Consider the following 21,117-nt stretch of genomic DNA (forward strand, 5'->3'; position numbering starts at 1 on the left):
ATAGGCAGTCTAGCGTTAGGCCAATCTTCTGGGATATTTGACTTGATTTTTATAGGGTTTTATGAAGACCCAAGGTTATCTCTTGGTCTCTGCCTTCTATCACAAACTACATTCATCTTGAGGGTGGTTCTCATGAACATGAGATGTCTGCTAACAGATACTGGGAAACAAGCATCTTTTTTCCACACCCAACAGCAAAGGAATTCAGTTCTTTAAAAGTTCAAAGTGAACATTCAGCTGCATTTCGTTGTCTGATGTTAAACTTGGCCATCTCTAAACACTGGCAAATTTGAAGAAATTATCATGGTTGACTTAGAAGAATTATTTCACAGGGACTAGATGAATGTTAGTCAATTATAATGGCTATTGAACGCTCAAAAAACTGGTTTTAATAATTAGTAAGAGGATCAGTTTTAGTAAAATACTTTTGTCATTTTGTCTATTGAGATTGTCGAAGGAATATACTTCCATTAACGTTAAACGAATTTAAAAAAAAATAAAAAAAAAAATAGGAGTGCCTGGCTGGCTCAGTCAGAAGAGCACATGCCTCTTGATTTTCAGGGTTGCAAGTTTGAGCACCACATTGGGTGTAGAGGTTACCTAAAAATGAAATCTTTAAAAAATTTTTGAAAAAAAAGTCATAGTCTACAACTTGAACCAGATTTCAATTACATTTGGTTTTCTTCTTCTGTATTCCTGTTTGGCATCTTTCTCTATTTCTCATCAACAGCCATGCAAGTCTATAATATCAACTCTCCAACCTTTATTACTTCGGACCATCTTTTTCTCCAAATTATTTTACCTACTGTAAAACAATAACAGAAGTAGCCAAAAAGATTGAATTTTTGATCTCCCTAATTACTGACAACATCATTCATCAGTCCACCACTTATAAATACACCTGGATTGATTTTAGTCATTGCTTATTTATGTCTTACCTCAAGGATTAGATTTATTTACTTTAAGAAGATTAGCACATTCCTTTTTATTTCCCTTCTCTCATATCTTTCTCTATCAAATTTATTATTTTACTTTTGTATCTTTAACTTCAGCAATCACCTGTCTCCTTAACTTGGCATATAGAATAATAGCTAACACTTACCTGGTACTTACCAGGTAATCACACTACTCTATGCACATCTAGACACATTAACTCAGTTACTACTTAGAATAAGCTATTAGGGGACACCTGGGTGGCTCAGTTGGTTGAGCATCCTACTTGGACCCAGGGCATGACCCCAGGGTCCTGAGATCGAGTCCCACGTAGGGCTCCCTGCGTGGAGCCTGCTTCTCCCTCTGCCTGTGTCTCTGCCTCTCTCTGTGTGTCTCTCACGAATAAATGAATAAAATCTTAAAAAAAAAAGAAGTCATTAGATGAGGTATTATTATTTTCTCCTTTTTACAGAAGAGGAAACACAGTCTTCTAGAGTAGCCAGAGAGGTATTTGGAATTAAATCCATGAATTCGGGGTTAAGCAAGAACCTGCGTTTCTAATCCCTGCATTGTCCTACCACTTTTAAAATCAAACTTTTAAACAAGTCACAAGTTACAATAAATGCAAAATCACAAAGTCAGGTTCACCATGTGATGATTTTACAAATGAAAGATGAGATTATATTCCACAATATCTACAGGCATAACCTATATATTGCAACATTCGCCAAGTGTAAGTTTTTAATTCAATGAGTTTTAGTAAATTTGCAGTCGTGGAATCATCACTATAATTCAGTTTTAGAACAGTCCTATCATTCTACAAGTTCTCCTCATATTTCCACATTTTTGAATCTCCTTCATTGCTTGAAGAATTTAAAAATAATAGAGTGATGATATTAATTTAGAGACAGCTACAGTGGTTATCAGAATGTGGTTGGATAACCCTCAGCATTTCCCCCAAAATCCTCCAGAAGATTGATAATATCAAAACTATGGGTTCATAGGGTAGAAATTCAGAGTGGAGTGTAGAGTGAAAAAATACTGGAGGGACACCTGGGGGGCTCAGCGGTTGAGCATCTGCCTTGGGCCCAGGGTGTGATCCTGGGGTTCTGGGATTGAGTCCCACATTGGGCTCCCCGCATGGAGCCCGCTTCTCTCTCTCTCTCTCTCTGTGTCTCTCATGAATAAACAGATTTTTAAAAATCTTAAAAGAAATACTTGATATTGTGAACGATGAAGGCCTTTTTTTGTCTTATTTATTTATTTATTTATTTATTTATTTATTTATTTATTTATTTTTTAAAATGTAACACTAGTTACAGCATTTGGGTATTTTAAAAAAGTAGAAATGGACTTTTTTAATTTAAATTCAATTAATTAACTTATAGCCTATTATTAGTTTCAGAGGTAGGGCTCAGTGATTCACCAGTTGGATATCACACCCAGTGCTCATCCCATCACGTGCCCTCCTTCATGCCTGTCCCCCAGTGACCCCACTCCCCACCTCACCCCCCTCCCCTCCCCCTCAGTTTCTTTCCCAGAGTTAAGTCTCTCATGGTCTGTCTCCCTGATTTCTCCCCATTCAGTTTTTCCTCCCTCTCCATGATCCTCTGTGATGCAGAAACAGAATTCAAAGCAAATTTAGAGAAAACTTGGGACTGAAATAAGTATTTTCCCTCTGAATTAATTCTGCATTATGTGTCTAGCTTTTTGTTTTTCAAATATGAAGTCTGCGTTTATATTTAGCACAAGAATCACAATCTTTACCTAATTACATTGAAAAGAGTTTTCTGGCTCTTTCTGCCTGCCCTCTGAAATCTTACCAAAGATATTAAACCAGCTTTTGTTTATGTCAAAGGATTTGAGGATCAGAATGTTTCTGGCTTAACAACACAATTAGATTTCCTACTGAAGTCGGGTTGAGGCAGTTGTTATGACACAGAACTGAGTTTTTTGCCCACTTTTATTATTTTATTTTATTAATTAGGCGGTGCTCATGTTCGTCAGATGGTCTCACACCCATGATTATGGACAAGATTCGGTGGTTTTTTAAATTTTATTATGGAATATAAACACGTCAGATATGATCAAACATAAATAAACAGTTTAATGAATAATCACAAAGTGACCATCAAGGTAACCAGCCTCCCGCTTAATGCAGAGAACATGCCTGTCAACTCCATGTGTTTCTGGACGATGACATTTCCTCTCTCCCCATTTGAGGTTAATATTATTTTGACTTTACGGTAATCACTTCCGCGATTTTCTTCCTAGTTTTACCTCCCATGTGTGCATCACAGCAGAACACTTTGCCCTGTTTGTGTTCTTTTTAGCAATAAAATCATGCTGAACATATTATTTAGTGTGCTTAGTTTGCTCAATATTTTTTTTTAAAGATTCACCAATGGTGTTGGATTTAGCTTCGTCTGTGTATCTTTTTTGCTAGATAATGTTGCATTTTTAAAATATAACACAATTAATGTCTCTTCTCATAGAGATGACCAGCATTTCCAGCTTGGGACAACCATGCTTGGGACAACGGTGCTGCCACAGGCATCTCCATGCAGGGCCCGGCGTGCCTTTCCTTGCAACTCTTCCAAGAGTAGAATTGTTTGCTCACTGGATCTGCATGTCTTTAACTGCGGCAGATAATTCCAAACAGTTTTTCAAAATGGTATCAAAAGGCATACAAAAGCCAAGAGTGTATGAAAATGGCCTTCGTTCCACAAGTTTTCCAACACATGGAGTTGCCAGGTTTTCTATATGATTATTAAAGATGTTGCCCAACTTTCCATATGATGCTATTATTGTCAATTGTATTTTTCCTTGTCTTGAAGTTCTTATTCAAGAATGTTGCCAGTTTTTTTTTTCCCCCACGAGTTTTTGGGTATTTTTTTCTTTATTGATAAGAAGAGTTTTATATATTCTGGATATGAATTGCTCATCAGTCACGTTGGATGAAAAGAAGCTCCTGATGTAGATGTAGTATCGGCTTCTTTCTGTACCATAAGTGTTCTATGTTTCTTTTTTTTTTTTTTTTAAGATTTTATTTATTTGAGAGAGAGAGAGAGACAAAGAGCATGGGTGGGGGACGAGGGGCACAGGGTCGAGCCGGTTCCCCACTGAGCAGGGAGCCTAACCCAGGGTGGATCCCAAGACCCTGACACCATGACCTGAGCTGGGATCAGGAGTCGGACGCTCTACTGACGGAACCACCCAGGCCCGAGCCTTCCGTGTTTCTCAAGAAAGCTTTCCATCCTCATGTTCTTGGTGAAGATGCCATATATATTATCCTTTTCTTCTTTGCCATAGCTTTGACATTTTTATTTAATAACATGGTTTATTGATGAATAAACCATGAATAACATGGTTTTATTTGATGAAATAAATCACACTTGTAATAAGGACCACACCAATCTTTAGTGTACAGCTTTATGAAATTTTCCAAATTTATCTATTTAATCACCACCCAGACCAAAACTTAGAACATTAAATACACACTAGAAACATCTCTCTTCTTTCCCCATCCCCCTCCAAACATAATTATTTATTCTGCCTTGAAACATATTTTTTTCTTTTCCCTGTTTTTAAAATTCATACAGATGGAATCTTGGGGTGTAGAGCCCCTTCTGACCATCCTATTTCATGGAACATTAAGTGTGAAAGCTGTCCCTGGGCCATGGCAGTCGCAACAATTTGTTCCTTTTCATCGCTGCATAATTTTCTACTTTCTATTCGTGGAAAAATGCACAATGCTTATCTCGTCCTGTGACAGACATGTGGGTTGTTTCCAGTTTAGGGCTAATATACATAAAGCTGCTACATATTTTCCGCATATTTTTATGTACATCTGCACTTACGTTTGTGATCTAAACTAGAAACAAAATCAGTAGGCCGTGGAGTATGCTTAAGTTCAGTTTGAGAAGACATTAAACAGTTTTCCCAGTGTATTTGTCTCACTTTTCATGCTAATGATTTATTGGGCATCTTGACTCTCTGGACTGTTGATTTCATTAGTTCTGGAAAATCCTGGACCATTATCTTCAGATATTGCTTTTGAACTATTCCTTCTCTCCACTTCCTCTGGGACTCCAGTGATACAGATTTTAGAAAGTCTCGCTGTATTTGCTGTTTTCTTATCCTCTATTCTCTAATTTGAGTCTTCTTATCTCCCAGTGCTGTATTTTAAGTGCTTTTTCAGATCTATTTTCCAGTTGGCTGGTTCTCCAGGTATTTCTAACCTGCTCTTAGATAGAAAATCTGCTTTTGAAAACTACTTAGCAGTATCTTCCTTTTGCTGTTACTACTGGTTAATGTATAGATTTTTTTCCCCAAGAATTTCTATTTGGCTCTTATATAAATCTACTATGACACATTTTATAGTTTCTCATTTCCTGTTAAATCTTTAAGTCTTTTTAAATCTCTACGACTATGATAAAATGTGAATGTATGTGCGTTTCCTTTGTAGATGATAAATCTAAAACTGAAGTCATTGTAGGTCTATTGCAAATTCTCTCCTGGTTTTGCTATCTTAGTTTTTTCTTTACTTTTGTTTTTCACCATTGTTTTGTACATAGTATGTAAAAAAAAATCAGAAAGTTTTTTGCCTTAGAGAAAGCATTTTGAGTTCTGGGCCTCCTCTCTGTGGTCTTATATTGTCTTTTAAATTTTGACCCAATTTCTTCTTTGTCTTGATACCTCTTTGATATTTTCAGATGCTTTCTTTTTAGATGTCTTTTTATCACATATTTCATTCATTTTTAAAAATTGTCTTCAGGGAGAGAATTGAGAAAATTGTTCTACATTATTTCATCAAAGGAAATAAAGATTGTGACTAATAATTTTTATCAGGTTCAAAAAAACAAAATAAAAACAAAAAACAACCCACAGCTATATCAGATTGCTGAGATATCATAGCTTTTTCTTTTTTTTCTTTTTTTACTATTTTACAAGGATTGCTTTCTTTGATATGTATGCTACTCTCAAATTACAACTATAGATTTAAAGCCTTTATAAAAAACAAAAGAAACAGTACTATTTGTCAAGAGTTTTACATCTAAAAAGTTTAGTGCATCAAAGATTCTTGATGCTAAATACGCTGTTGTATTGCAAAATAATAATGATCCCTTTCTACTAAAATATTAATAAAATGCACTTTATGAATTTGCTAAGGATATCCTCATATTTGAAGAAATCTTCAGGTTATAAATAAAATAAAAACTCAATGAATAAATCACTGTTCTAGAAACCTGGCTCACATTTTCCTCATTTTTATTGTTTGTTTGTTTGTTTTTATTATCCTGTACTTTTTCTCATTTCCCATTTATTTAGTTTCATTTCCCACTTTCTTAATTATATAATATTTCTCTTCCAAGCCATAAGAATATGTTAATGATAGAGAATGGAGGGATGGGCTAGAGGGGCAATCAAAATTAAGGAGGATCCTTGTTGCAATGAGCACCAGGTGTTACATGTAAGTGATGAATCACTGAATTCTACTCCAGAAACCAAACAGTTGCACTATATGTTAACTACCTAAAATTTAGATTAAAAAAAAAAAAAATACACAGCTCTTTTTCTTTTCTTCATTCCTCTTCAATCTATATGCCCCTGTACAGTCTCATTTCCCATATCCACTCATTATTAGTTCCTAATATCTTCATTTTATTCTAGTAATTAATTAACTCATGATATTGTTTTATGATAGGTATTTATTAATACTTCTTCAGAGAGCTCCTTTCTAGTAGGTTTAATTTCGCTAAGAGTAGGAATTATGTCCTTTAAAAATTTATATATCCAATTAATAACATACATACCTCATACATCCTACTTCCTCAAAAAATATTTGTCAACTACATTGATTGGTTTAGCCATTTTAATTCAATCCTTAAACATTTAAGGGAATTCAAAATAATACCTAATTAGTATCTCATCTCACTCATTTAATATGCATGGGGGAAATATAATGTTTTAAATGCATAAAGTTTATGTAGCATAAAACCACATATTCTTTAGAAGTGTTAAATCTTGAAAATTTTTGATATGGTTAATGCATTTTTCTCCTGTATTTTTATTGTATGAATTATGTCTCATGATTATTTTTATCTTTAAGCCATGCTAATTGCCCAACTGTTACAAAAGAGAAATGATATGTAGTTCATTTCAGAACCAATGCCTTAAGGTCATTGCTATGAATCACGAAACTAAAATTTGAAAATTCAAAAAGGCTCTGTTCAAAGTGAGCTATATTAACAACAAAACTATGTTCCAAATTTGGTCTTATCCTGTTATCAGTATGATCTAGAAAGTCAAAATTAAAATTTATCTAATTCATCTATTGATTAAGGTTACATTGGGAAATGGTATAAATACATGGCATAGTATATATTCTTTTATATATTGAAAATTGACAAAAATTTAATTTAATTTGTGGACAGCTATAATGAATAGATTTCTCTTATTTCTCCTCTATTTCATGATAATAATGAACTTACTATGATCCTTCATCATAACTACTATGAGAAGGCCAATATTTCTTTTGGTTCAAAGATAGATGATGTGTGTGGCTGACCCTGAAGCAAACAGACTTAATTTCCATGGTTTAAATGGGCTTATTAATTCAAGAACCAGTTTTCAAATAACAGTAACACTTTTATCTCATTGATTCTAGAAATAAATATAAGAAAGTAAGTCATCAGTAAATATGAGTAAATTTGGTTTTCAATGTAGGTCCTCATATTCAGTTCCTTTCTACATTTATTTTTGTGCTATATGAATTTCAAGGAGAAATAAGTTTTCTTTATCAAAATACCTTCTGAAAGTGCATCTATAAATATATACAGAGATTGAAAATGTAACTGAAATTCATATGTCTGTGTGAATAGAAATATTTCCAAGTAATTTTTTTTTTTATCTAAAGACTTAATTCAAATGAAAATATAAAAAACAGGGGTGCCTGGGTGGTCAGTCAGTGAAGCATCTATATTTGGCTCAGGTCATGATCCCAGGATACCGGCTCAGTGGGGGCTTGTCAGCTTATCCCTCTCCCTCTGTCCCTCCCCCTGCTCATGAGTACTCTCTCTGTCTCAAATAAATAAATAAAATCTTAAAATGTATATATGTATATACAGTAAATTTTTATGAACCTTACTTCTATTTAATTGTCCATTTGGGTTGATAGGTATTCTTCATTTCAGTTCAGACATATGTAATTAATTATTGGATAAAATAATAATCCATAGCTTTGGGTGCCAAAAGGACGTTGAAGGCATGTAAATCATGGGATTGACGGTTGAAGAATTTACACTCGGTATAAAGGAGCTGCCCACAAAAGGTTGAAAATCAAGGACAAACTCCCTGGATCCCATGTATCGATCTAAAAATCACTGATATTTAGTATGGCAATAAAATACTTTTCACTTGCTTGCTTCACATTACTGTAAGACTTAAGCTATCTGCACCAGACTGAGCAGAAACAGATGTGTCCAAGATTAAACATGGTAAATTTTGAGGCTATTTTTACATAAGCTCTTCAGGGCAAAGACCTTGAGCATGTAAACTGTTGTAAGATTTGTCCCGAAATGGTAAAATCTGTAATTACATGGCAGTAGTACAAAAATGGTCTCATGGAGTAATCTCTAAAATTCCTGGGATCTTAAGGAGTCCAGATTTATCTTATTGAGGATGGTCTAAGAAGTGAAATTCTAAAATTCACGATGAAGTCCAAAGGAAGGAGACTCCTGACAGATTCACAATGGGGGAATTGTAAACTAAGGAACTAGAGACAATGGAAAAATTTAAAGAAACTTAAATTGAATATGTTGTATGTTTCAAATGTTCAAACAGATAAGAGATGCAATGCAGAAAAAAATAAAGATTTTGAAACAAGAAAGGCAGATTTGAAGAGAACCAAAAGAATGGGAAAATGCAAAGTAATCCAAAGTAGAATAAGCCTCAATAAGTAAACTGACCTAATCAATTTTCAGATGTAGATAACATGATAGATCTAGAACATCCAATATAGATCTCTGGATTCACAGAATAGTGAATTGAAGAGCAGAAAAATGGAATCAGTGTGAAAATCAATGTGAAATCATTAGGCACTACCTAATGAAATGATAGCTAAGAATTTCCCAGAACTAATGAAATACTAAATCTTTAGATTTAAAAAGTAAATATTAAGTATATTTTTATGAAACTGTAGAATCTCAAAATTTTTTAAAAAGTTAAAAGCTATCAGACTAGAAATCAAAGTGTGTCCAAAAGCACACCAATCAAAATTAAGCAGATTTCTCAGCATAAGATAACATGAAGAAAAAAGAATACCTTCAAAGGTGCATTTTAAAAATAATATCAATCAAGTATGCAATACTAAGCTAAATGGTAATTATACAGAAAACATAAAGACCTTGGCAAAAAAAAACAAAGTACCTAAGGAAAAGAATTGGGATTCAAATTGTAATGATGAGCCAAAAAGTAGGTAAATAATTTTATCCAGAGGATTATACATAAAATGTTTTTTGCACTAACAGAACTAAAAGAGATTAATAGAAATGTAGAAGACAGTTTTTAGGAGGTTTAGGCAACAGTAAGGTCCCTGAAGTGTCCAGAAAGGGGCTAAAATATTCATTAACTTAAATATAAACAGATGCATTTATACCTTGTATAAATTGTACATCAGATATTTCATCATAGGTCTTTAATGAGAAAGCATAGAATAAATTGGCGGCTAACTTATAGAAAATAAAATGAACTAAAGAATACTTTACCAATTCATTAAAAGATGGAAAAAGAAAAAGAACAAAAATAAATATGTTGTAAATAAAACTCAGAGAAATAACCATATAAACTGAATACACTAACCAACTAAAACCTGTTAAATCAAAATTTTTAATGAAATAAATTCCAACTTATTCTTTTGAAGATTCACAGAATACAACATAATAAATGTAGGTTAGAAATCAAAAAGTAGAAATTATATAACCAGAAAAAATAGATATACCTCTTTCCATCCATCTGTCTGCCCACCTCTTTTTTTCTTTCTCCCTCTCACGTTCTCTCTCAATACAGGTAGATCTCAAAAATATATTGTTTGGTAAAATAATAAATTGAAGAATGATACACTCATAACATCTACAAAAATTGAACATGGAACTCTAATCTATCATATTAAAAAAGTAACAAAGATAGATTGAAAGCATATATATACTAAATTGATAACTATTGCCTCTAGGGAGTCAGAAGCTAAATAGTACCCAAGATTACATTTAATGAAGATATTATTCAAATAGAGTTAACCACATAGAATGCTTTATATTTTTAAACAAAACAAGGCAAAAAAAATCACAAGAACCAAATGTGTTAATGATAAAATGATTGATTCTGGTTGGTGAGTATCAAGGTTTTTTATTGTATTTTTCTCTGTGTGTATGTGTGTGTTTAGGTCTATGTGAAAATCCCTCATTCTCAAGTAAATTTTCTATTTCTAAATTTTATTCTTTGAAATCTAGTAATTAAAATAGGGAAAATAATAATTATAATAAAAGAAAAAAGAGAAGTAATACTTCTGATAAGCCCTTAATTAAGCTTCTTTTTAAGTTTGTTATTACCAAAGTGAATAAGAAATGTTTTCTGACATAGCAGAAAATGTTAATACTTAGCCATTTTAGTTTCCACTTTGAACTCCTAAAGAATATTCTTTGATTTTTTACCAGTGTTTTCTGCAGGTTTCATGTTGCCCTACTTACAGTTTCATTCCCATAAAGTTCCAACTATTTCAGCTAACACTCACCAAGGACATTTCTTTATTTTCTTCGGTCATCTCCAATTAACTATTTAGCAAGGAAAAAAAAATGCCTGCTAAAATTGCAAAAATCTAATATTGCTCTTCACAACGTCTAATTATGGAAAAATACTGGTCTTTGTTTCAGAAAATGTCCCAGTTACTAAAACAAAACAAAGCAAAAGTCATTCAAGTCTGTGCATGTGCGTATGTGCGTGTGTCCATATGTGTGTGTTTTGTGTGTAAAAATGTGCGGTGATATATTTTAGCAGTTTTTGGACTAGCTAATCATTGTAGACCTATAAAATGAGAAATTTAGACTGATAATTATTTTTTAAAAATATCTAGACAAATAGACCATGAATGTATAAAGACTCTTTCTGTGTGATTATTAGACTCAATTACTTTAAATAAGTTTTTTGCTTTAACTTTCATAACAATATATAGTACATAAGCAATACTATACCTTTTACAGATAAAATCTTGAAATTAAGGAAAAGGTTAATCAGGTACCAAGCACTGAATTTTAAGAGATTTAATTTATTTTTCCATGGAGAAGATATACTCTAAGAATTTATTTTAAGTAAAACAGATTTTTTTTTTTTTTAGCCACGTTGTTGTGGCCAAATAACTTTCTAAATTCATTCTCTTTTCTTCTCTCTCTCTACCTCCCTCCTTACACATATATTTACAATAAACTAGATAACCGTTAGTTATCTTGAGAAAGAATACACTTAATCTTTGTCAAATAAATCTGTCTTATTATTAAAGATATAACAGTTTGAAGCCTAATATATAATATTGACCAAATATAAAACAGGTAGATTCATTTATTCTGTTTTTTTTTCCCCCTTGGAGGAGCTAAATGTAAGAAAATGCATTTAATATGTGAGTAACTACACAATTCAGTATTGTTCCTCACTCAGCTGCCTCCGTATAGGCCATTTCACTACACTTAACTATATAATCTCACTTGGAAAATAGTAAAGCAGAGTAGCATTCAAAAATTCTCGACTTTAATCTATATTCCATAGCTACTATACCTACAACATTTTTAGGGTAAATTTCTCAGTTTACCAGCACTACATTTTAAAATATTGAATCATCAAAATAGCATGGGATTGAAGCAGATCCTAATTAATATAAAGCACAAGGTAGTTGGATTTATTTTTAAATGATAACATACCCATTATTTCTTATTGTAAATGCTTCAAAATTTTAAAAACTAGAATTAACAAGTATTTCCTCTGATTACTTTTGTGTAGACTGAATTATATTTTCAACATCTTGCATAAGAGATTTTTTAAGACACCAAAATATTATTCAGTCTGGTTGAATATATTTCCAAATATAGACTTAATACTGACATAGTTAAGAACAATTAAAAATAACGGAAACGTTGAGGACTCTAGTTAATGTAATTGACATATATGATAATTCAGAGATTGGATTGTATAAATTTCAAAGTGATTGAACTTGTAGGACAAAATCTCAGAGAAGAGAGAACCACAAAAAGGAAACCCAAGTGTGTGATTTCCCTTACAATATTTGTGAGCTTCTACGATGAACAGCTCAGAGAGATGCTGCAACAATTTGTACAGAAATTAGCAGCTGAGCAGTTAGAGAGCTGCCCAGAGATCTTGTCGGCAGTGCAATCCCAGAGGCAAAGGTGGGAGTTCAAGCCCTGCCAAGATGAAGGACACTGGCAGACATTGCTAGGTTATATTTAAGGCCTCAGAGGCGCACAGCCAAGGGGTAAAGGCTATGATCTAGAAGTAAAGCCAAACTTGAACATGTTCTGCCTGGAAGAAAAAAAAAAAAGCAAAAAAAAACAGCCTAAAATGAATTCTCCATGGAATCAAGCAAATCAGCCTAGCCTTTATTTGTCCTCCAGAAAAAAAAATATTTGACCCTCTTTGAGGAAGAAAACATCATTCAAAACTTCTCTGACTTTTCATACACTATATCTAGCATTAAATTTAAAAATTAAGAGGTATGCTTTAGCAAAAACAATGACCAAAAACCAAGTAAAAACAAAACACAGGGACGCCTGAGTGGCTCAGCGGTTGAGTGTCTATCTTTGGCTTGGGGCCTGATCCTGGGGTCCCAGGATGGAGTCCCGCATCGGGTCCCCGTAGGGAGCCTGCTTCTCCCTCTGCCTGTGTCTCTGCCTCTCTCTCTCTCTGTGCCTCCCATGAATAAATAAATAAAATCTTTAAAAAAAAACAAGTAAAAGATAGTTTATTTGGATACCATAGTTATCAGATAGTAACTTTAAAATAAATATGATTAATGTGTTGTTAAGAATAGAGAAAAACGGAGATTAGTATAAACCTCAACTTTTTAAAAGAAGTCAACTTAATATTCTAGATGTTAAAGACCCATTGTTTTGCTACTTCTGGTTTCAGCTGCAACATGCATGGAAGAGCTTTACAGTCGTCACTCTCACCCTTAAAACAAGGAAAAGCGGAACAAATAGAAAATCAATGGCTTTTATTGAATCCATCAAATCACTGAGATCATAGGGCAAATTGGCACCCTGAAATTCAGAGAGACACGCAAATCAGGAGAGTCACAGTGAAGAACTGCTTGCTGGGAGCAGGAGCCACATGAACCATAAACGTGTAGGAGACTTACCTGGTGATTTTGATGAACTGCTGGAAGCTCAGTGTGGACTAGCTTGACAAGAGGAAAATCCTGGTGACTGTAGGCTTCACAAGGGCCCCATGTTTTTCAAGTCCACTACGTTTCCAAGGTGAATATTTTAGAAAGATCCTGTTGTGCCTCCTATTGGGAAAGGGAAAGGGTAATTATTGTCAAATACTCTCAGAATTTTCTTTATAATTACTGCCCATTCTCCAAAAGAAAGAGAGAGAGGATTTATCAGACCTTTATCCCAGCTGCAGGAAGTGATTTACTCAGACTCCAGTCTCCTCTAACTATCTTATCTCATCTAAGGGAGATTTAAAAAAAAAAAAACAAAACAAAAAAACAAACAAACAAACAAAAAAAACAACTATACCTCAGGAGAAACACTTGTAAAGGTCACCACCCAGAGGCACAAGCTCACAAAAATAGAGATTTAATCAAAAGATTATAGAATACTTCCCCTTCCCGCACCTTTCTACCACACCAGCAGGGCTTCGTTACAGTAATAGTGGGTTACACTGAAAAACTCACAAGATTTAGAATTTCTCCCAGGTGGAGTACTGAGAGAAAGTCAAAGGGGTTACACAAACAGGGACGCAAAAGTAATGTGAAGCCTCAGACAAATGGAGTTATGAAAATATTAAATACAGACCAACTTCTTGCCACATTAACAAAATCTCACAACAAGACCTGTTTACCTCCACTTTGTCACCCGACAAACATGTGCAGCTTTCAACAACAAAAAGATGACATATAGAGTGCAAAAAGACAAAGCAAAACAAAAAAAAGAAAAAGTCTGAAGACATGAAGCAAACATCAGAACCAGACTGAGATGATGCCACAGACTTAGGAATTTAGGCAGAGAATTTAAAACTGATGAAAGGCTCTATTGGAAAAGTAGGCAACGTGCAAAAAGAGATAGTTAATATAAGTGGAACTATGGAAATGCTAAAAATCAAAAACATTTTAAATAAAATAAAGAATGCAGTAAATAGAGACATTAATAAACTAGACACACTGGGGAAAAAATCATTGAGCTTGACTATCGATCAATAAAAACTTCCCAAAATGAAATACAGTGACAAAGAAGAAATAATAATAATAATAAAAAACCAGGAGCAGAACCTTCAAGAATTGTGGAATTACAAAAAGTATAACATTAATGTAATTGGAATGCCTGAAGGAGAAAAAAAGAAAACCAGAGTAGAAGAAACATTTGAAGCAATAATGGCTGAAAGCTTTCCAATTAATAGCAGATGTTAGGATAAATATCCAAACAGGGTAAGACGAAATAAAATATATCTAGGCATAGCATGTGTAAACAATGATTAAGACAAAATCTTGAAAGAAGTTAAGGAAGTAATCATCTTACCTATAGGGGAACTAGAATAATAATTATAGTAGATTTCTTGTAAGAAATCATTAATGTAGAAAGAGAGTGGAGTAAAATAAAATGTTGAAAGGAAAAAATAAACATCAACCTCGGAGTAAATACCCTCCAAAATTTACTTCTAAGGTGAGCAAATAAAGTGTTTTTCAGACAAGCAATACTGAAGGAGTTCATTGTCAGCTGACCTGCCATTCAAGAAAGCTTAAAACTTTTAAGGGAAGAAGGAGAATAATATAGGTCAGAATGTGGATCTGCTTAAAGGAGCCCTGGGGGCACCTGGGTGGCTCAGCAGAAAAGGAACCAGGACCCTTGAAGAAATGGCCATTTGTAGGACTGGTCAGCAAGTATACAAGATGAGCCTACAGCATTTTGTAGGGCTAGGATGGCACTTTAACTCTATGGTCTTGATCCTAAAAACATGCAACTGTAGTCTAATCCTAAGAAAAACAGATATATTCCAATTAAAGGATATTCTGGAAAATACCTGATGAGTGCTTCTCAAAACTGTCAAGATCATCAATAATGGCTTTTACTGAATCCATCAGATAGTCTGAGAAACTGTCAGTTAAGAGTAGCCTAAGGAGCTATGACAACTAATCATAATGTGATATCATGATTGTGGTCTTGGACCAGAAAAAGGACATTAGATAAAAACTAAAGGAATCTGAAAGTAAGCTATGGACTTTAATTTATCAGTACTGGTTCATTTATTATAGCAGAAGCCAGACTATACTGAACTGAATGTTAGTAAAAGGAGAAACTAAGTATGGAATAAATATGGAAACTCTCAAAACTATTTTTGCAGTTTCTCTGTGAATCTAAAACTGTTCTAAAAGCTTATTAAAATAATACAATAGCAGAAAATAAGAACCTAATATGTAAGTTCAATGGCATATTGGAGACTGTAAAATAGCAGATCGAAAATCAGAAATTTAAGTGATTATGGAACACCTGGGTGGTTCAGCAGTTGAGCGTCTGCCTTTGGCCCAGGATCGAGTCCCACGTCGGGCTCCCTGCATGGAGCCTGCTTCTCCCTCTGCCTGTGTCCCTGCCTTTCTCTCTGTGTCTCTCAGGAATAAATAAATGAAATCTTTAAAAAAAAAAAAAAAGGAATTTAAGTGATCATGAAAATGCTAATATTGAAGTGCAGAATGGAAAAGGTATGGAAAATAGAGAAAAGGAATGCAGGAGGCAATTGGAAAAACTATAAAAAGATATGTGTTAACTGGAATCTCTCCAAAGGGATAGGAGGGACAGAAGCTATGTTTGAGGTACTACCTGAGAATTTTCCAAAACAGATACAATACAGTGAATTACTGATTCTTCTACAAATCCTATAGAGAAACAAAGATATTTTTTGACTCCCTGAAGGCCGACTTCAAGTTTTATATAATAATATAAAAGGATAAAAAATAAAAAAAATAATATAAAAGGATAAACCAACATAAAGTGGTGAATCACGGGAGATATCTCTTGAAGATGCTAATAATTACAAGGTTATAGCTAGGTTAAAAAAGTAGAAAAAGAAGTATCCAAGGTAAAGGTAACAAGAAATAGAAAATCCCAAAGCAGGGACTACACTAAAAAAATAAATAAATGAAATTATTAACAAAATGAAAAGGCAACCTACTGAATGGGAGAAGATATCTGCAAATATATATGAAAAGCTTATACAACATGCAACTCAACATGAAAAGAACAAATAATTCTGGTTTAAAAAATGGGCAGATCTTGAATAGATGTTTTCTTAAAATATGTATTCTAAAAAAAAGACATACAGACAGCCAACAGGCACATGAAAAATGCTTAATATCACTCATCATCAGGGAAAAGCAAATCGAAACCACAATGAGCTATCACACCTCACGCCTGTCAGAATGGCTAGTATCAAAAGGACAAGAAATAACAAGTGGGAGAAAGGATGTGGAGAAAAATTAAAAATAAAAATACCAAAAATAAATAAAAATAAATAAAAATAAAAATACCATAAGATCCCATAATTCCACTCCTGGGTATTTACCCAAAGAAAATAAAAACACTAATTCGAAAAGCTATATGCACCCCCTGTTTATTGCAGCAGTATTTGCAGGAGCCCAGATACAGAGGGCAACTGAAGTGCCCATCAATATGGATGAGAGGCAGTGTATACGCAATGGAGCATTACTTGGCGGGAAAAAAGAATGAGATCTTGCCATTCACCAAAACACGAAACCAGTCTGACATAGTAAGACAAATACCATATGATTTCACTTAAATGCAAACTCTAAAAGCGGCAACAATAACAACAGAGAGAATCAAAACCATAAATAGAACAAACCGGTTGTTGCCAGGGGGAAGAGAGTGAGGATATGGGCAAAATAGGACTTAGAGGTACAATAAATAAGTCATGGGGATGAAACTACAGCACAGGGAACATAGTAAATAACACTGTAATAATAATAATATATGATGACAGACGGTATCTACGCTTGTGACGAGCATAGAGTAATGCAAGGAATTGTTAAGTCACTATGTGGTACATCTGAAACTAACGTTAACGCTGTATGTCAACTAAATTCCATTAAACCATCAAAACCATTAAAAATAAAAAAAAAACATCCATTCTAGAACATTCCAAATTCTTGACTTACTGTTTTTCTTCCCTTCATTTTTTTGCCTTCTGGAACTCCAAATATATGTTTGTAAAAGAAAAAAAAATCTCAAAGTAGGAAGAAGAAGAGCAAATAAAAATGTTACCCTAGGTAGACCCAGGACTCTGAGGAAACCTTGGTGTGGAGACAGAGACAAATCTGGAGGGGAAAAAAAATTGTATTTTAAAATCTGTTCATGGAAGAGCTGATGCAAAGCTGAGAAACTTCAGGTTGTAAAGTTTATGAACCTTGATGGGCTGTGCATCAAGAGCAGAAGAACAACATGGCAGTAGTTATACTAACACCTGCCAGGCAGGCAAACTTCATCCCAGCCTCAACCACTCCTGTCTCTAACCTGAGTTCCTGCTTCTTGAGACAAAGTTTGATCACAGAGGAGTCTGCTTCCGAGTGAGACCCTATAGGTGGATGACTAGACACCAGATGCTGAACGGTGCTCTGGATGCCAAGACAGAGAAAACAAACCAGAAGTCTTAAACCCAGAAGGCTAGCGCCGAAGCCCACTGTCCAGGAGCCCGTTCCACATTTTCTCTACAGGATCGAGAGAGACCGTCATAAAATGATATGACAGGCGCAGACTGGATAAAGCCTTTCAAAATAAGATATTAGTGATGTGTAACCAGAGTTGATTAACAGCCGGACTGAGAAAGTTCAGCCTTTATACCCTGGGACTCCTGGATGTCTGATTTTTGACTTGTGGAGAGATGAGAGCAGTGGGATTTATGATGTGATGTTTAAATCTGAAAGTTCCCTGGTGACCCGCAGGATCAGTTCCTTGACAGCTGGTTTGCAACAAGCCCAACCTGTCTGACAAGTGTGGCTTGTTATTGGAAGGGATTGTGGAGCTTTTCGAGGAGCACTCCCTCAAACAAGATTTTGCAGTTCAGGCCAGAGACGCAGCATGATCCGTGTACGTGTAAAACCAGGCACTCATCATGGAATGTCGTCTTGATCTCTGATACCTACCTGCCACTCCCGTTAACTCACTGTACTGTATCTTTTGTCTCTCATTTCAAGTCCATGAGAGTACACTCTGTGGAGACTGGTCCTTTAGGTATCAGAGCTAGAGTAAACGATGCAAGTACACCTACAGAAGTGACCAAATACGTAGGGAAAGGTAATCTCATGAATAAACAAACTGATATTTTTAAAGATATAGTAGGGTATATAAATAATCACGTTAACCCTATAGAATAGTACAGTTTGATGGCTGAATGTAAAGCAAAACTATTAATAATAATGGTAATAATAATTATGATAAAAATCTTAATAAATTAGGTGAATTTTGTGTACTACTCTTCTGAGTAGGGAATTAAATGGCTGTGAAATCCAAGGTAGGCATTTTTTCAAAGTAAAGTGCTAAATAATAAAAGAATAAAATGATAAAAACAGCACTTGGTGAAAAGATTTTTTTGTGTGTGTGTGAAAAGATCTGATAATTCCAACATCTATCTATTAGAAGAGAACCAGAAGTAGAGAATAGAAATGGTAGGTAAATTTTAAACAAGGCTGTCTGGACTGAAAGAAGCAATCAGAAATCCCCTTTCTCTCTTATTTTTTTTCCCAGTGATTCCTCCCCACCCCGCCCACCTTTTAAAAATCCTTTCATGAATTTCTGATATTTTCATTTCAAAGGAGAATAGAAAATAGTTTGGTTTTGAAAACAGAAATTCATTTTTTTAATATTCACTAAACATGTATGTATATGTATACACATACACATGCACATATGTATATGTCTTTTCTCTTGCCCCTTATATTTGTAATAATTTTTGCCTTTTAATACTTACTTCTCTTAGTCCAAAAACTATATCAGGCACTATGAATTGGTCTGCTTTAGTCACCTTTGGAAGCTAGATGGAACAGTAAATTAAATTAAATTAAACATTTAAAAGAAGAGAAATAATAGAAATTACAGCAGGAACCAATGAAATTGAAAAGAGAAAAATCAATACAGAAAATCAATAAAACCAAAAGCTGATTATTTGAAAGACCTATACAATTTATAAACCTCTAAATAAGCTAACTCAGAAAAAAAAAAGAGAGTGGACACAAATTACTAATATCAGAAATAAAAGAGAAGGCATCACTACAGATGCCATAGAAATTAACAGTGTAATAAAGAAATACTATGAATAACAGAGTATTTTTGTGGGAAATACTACACCTACAAATCTGATAACCTAGAAGAAATGGACCAATTCCTTGAAAAACAACTTGCCAGAACTCACAGGAGAAGAAATAGGCAGTATGGATAAGCCTATCTACTAAAGAAATTGAATCAATAATTAATAAATTTCCAATGGACAGAAGTCCATTACTTTCCATGATGAACGAATGGAATTTGAAATTAGAAACACAATACCATTTTCATTAAAATCCCCTAAAAGAAAAATTTAGATAGAAGTCTAATAAATATATTAACAAGATCTATATGAAAAAAACTACAAAACTCTGATGAAAGAAGTCAAAGGAGAATGGAAAGATATTCCATGTTCAGGGAGAGGAAGACTCACACTTGCCAAGATGTCAGTTCTTCTCAACTTTATCTCACTTCAAATTCAATACCATCTCACTCAAAAATCCCAGTAAGTTATATGGATATCAATAAAATTGATTCCAAAATTTATATGAAGGGACAAAAGGCCAGAATAACCAATGCAATAGTCAAGAAGAACAAATTTAGAAGACCGATGCTACCTGATTTCAAAACTACTATAAAACTACAGTAATCGAGACACCGTGAAATTGGTGAAAGAACGCAAAAACAAATTAATGGAACAAAGTAAAGAGCCAAGAAGTAGATCCCCATAAATACAATCAACTGATCTTCAACAAAGGAGCAAATGCAATGCATTAGAGGAAAGACAGTCTCTGCAAAAAATGGGGCCACAACAACTGAACATCCACATACAAAAAGTTAATCTAGACACAAACTTTTTATTCTTCACCAAAATTAACTCAAAATGGTTAATAAATCTAAATATAAAATCTAAATATAAAATCTAAATATAAAATCTAAATATAAAATCTAACTATAAAAGTCCTGGAAGATAATATAAGGAGAAAACCTAGATGACTTTGGATATGGTGATACCTTTTTAGATACAACATCAAAGACATGATGAATGAAAGAAATAATTGATAAGCTGGGATTCATTAAAATTCAAGACTTCTGCTCTCTGAAAAACACTGTCAAAAGAGTTAGAGGACAAAAATACAGACTGGAAGAAAATATTTGCAAAAGACATATCTGATAAAGGACTATATTCCAAAAAAAATTAAAAAGAAAGGATTATATTCCAAAATGTACAAAGAATTCTTCAAACTCAACAGTAAGAAAACAAACAATCCCATTAAAAATTGGGTGGGTGAAGGAAAAAAAAATTGGGTGAAGGACTCCATCCATCTCACAAAGGAAAATACAAAGCTGGAAAATAAAAACATGAAAGGATCCCACATATCATAGGTCATCTGAGGAAGGCAACAATGGGAAGCCACTACACACCTACTAGATTGTACAAAATCTGGAACACTGAGAACCCCAATCCCAGTGAGGCCGTGGAATAACAAGAACACTCTTACACTACTAGTGGGAACAGAAGATGGTATAACCACTTTGGAAGATAGTTTGGCATTTTCTTATAAAACTAAACATCCTTTTATTATCCAACAATTGCACTCCTTGATATTTACCCATAAGAGTCAAAAACTTA

At 33.9% G+C, this 21,117-nt stretch overlaps 1 long non-coding RNA gene across 3 annotated transcripts in view; it reads left to right on the plus strand.

Annotated features, from left to right (window-relative positions):
* Window positions 1–21,117, plus strand: part of LOC112677837 (uncharacterized) — a 35,085-nt gene that overhangs the window by 13,376 nt on the left and 592 nt on the right. For 2 of the 3 annotated variants that reach the window (XR_003147220.3, XR_003147221.3), the window contains exon 3: window positions 3,429–3,727. This is a non-coding gene — a long non-coding RNA (uncharacterized LOC112677837). Of the gene's footprint in view, window positions 1–3,428; window positions 3,728–13,122; window positions 13,470–21,117 lie in introns of those variants that run through there. The other variant, XR_007413386.1, reaches the window with a different exon arrangement.

Source organism: Canis lupus, chromosome 10 (assembly GCF_003254725.2).
Source record: "Canis lupus dingo isolate Sandy chromosome 10, ASM325472v2, whole genome shotgun sequence".
Taxonomy (NCBI): Eukaryota; Metazoa; Chordata; class Mammalia; order Carnivora; family Canidae; genus Canis; species Canis lupus.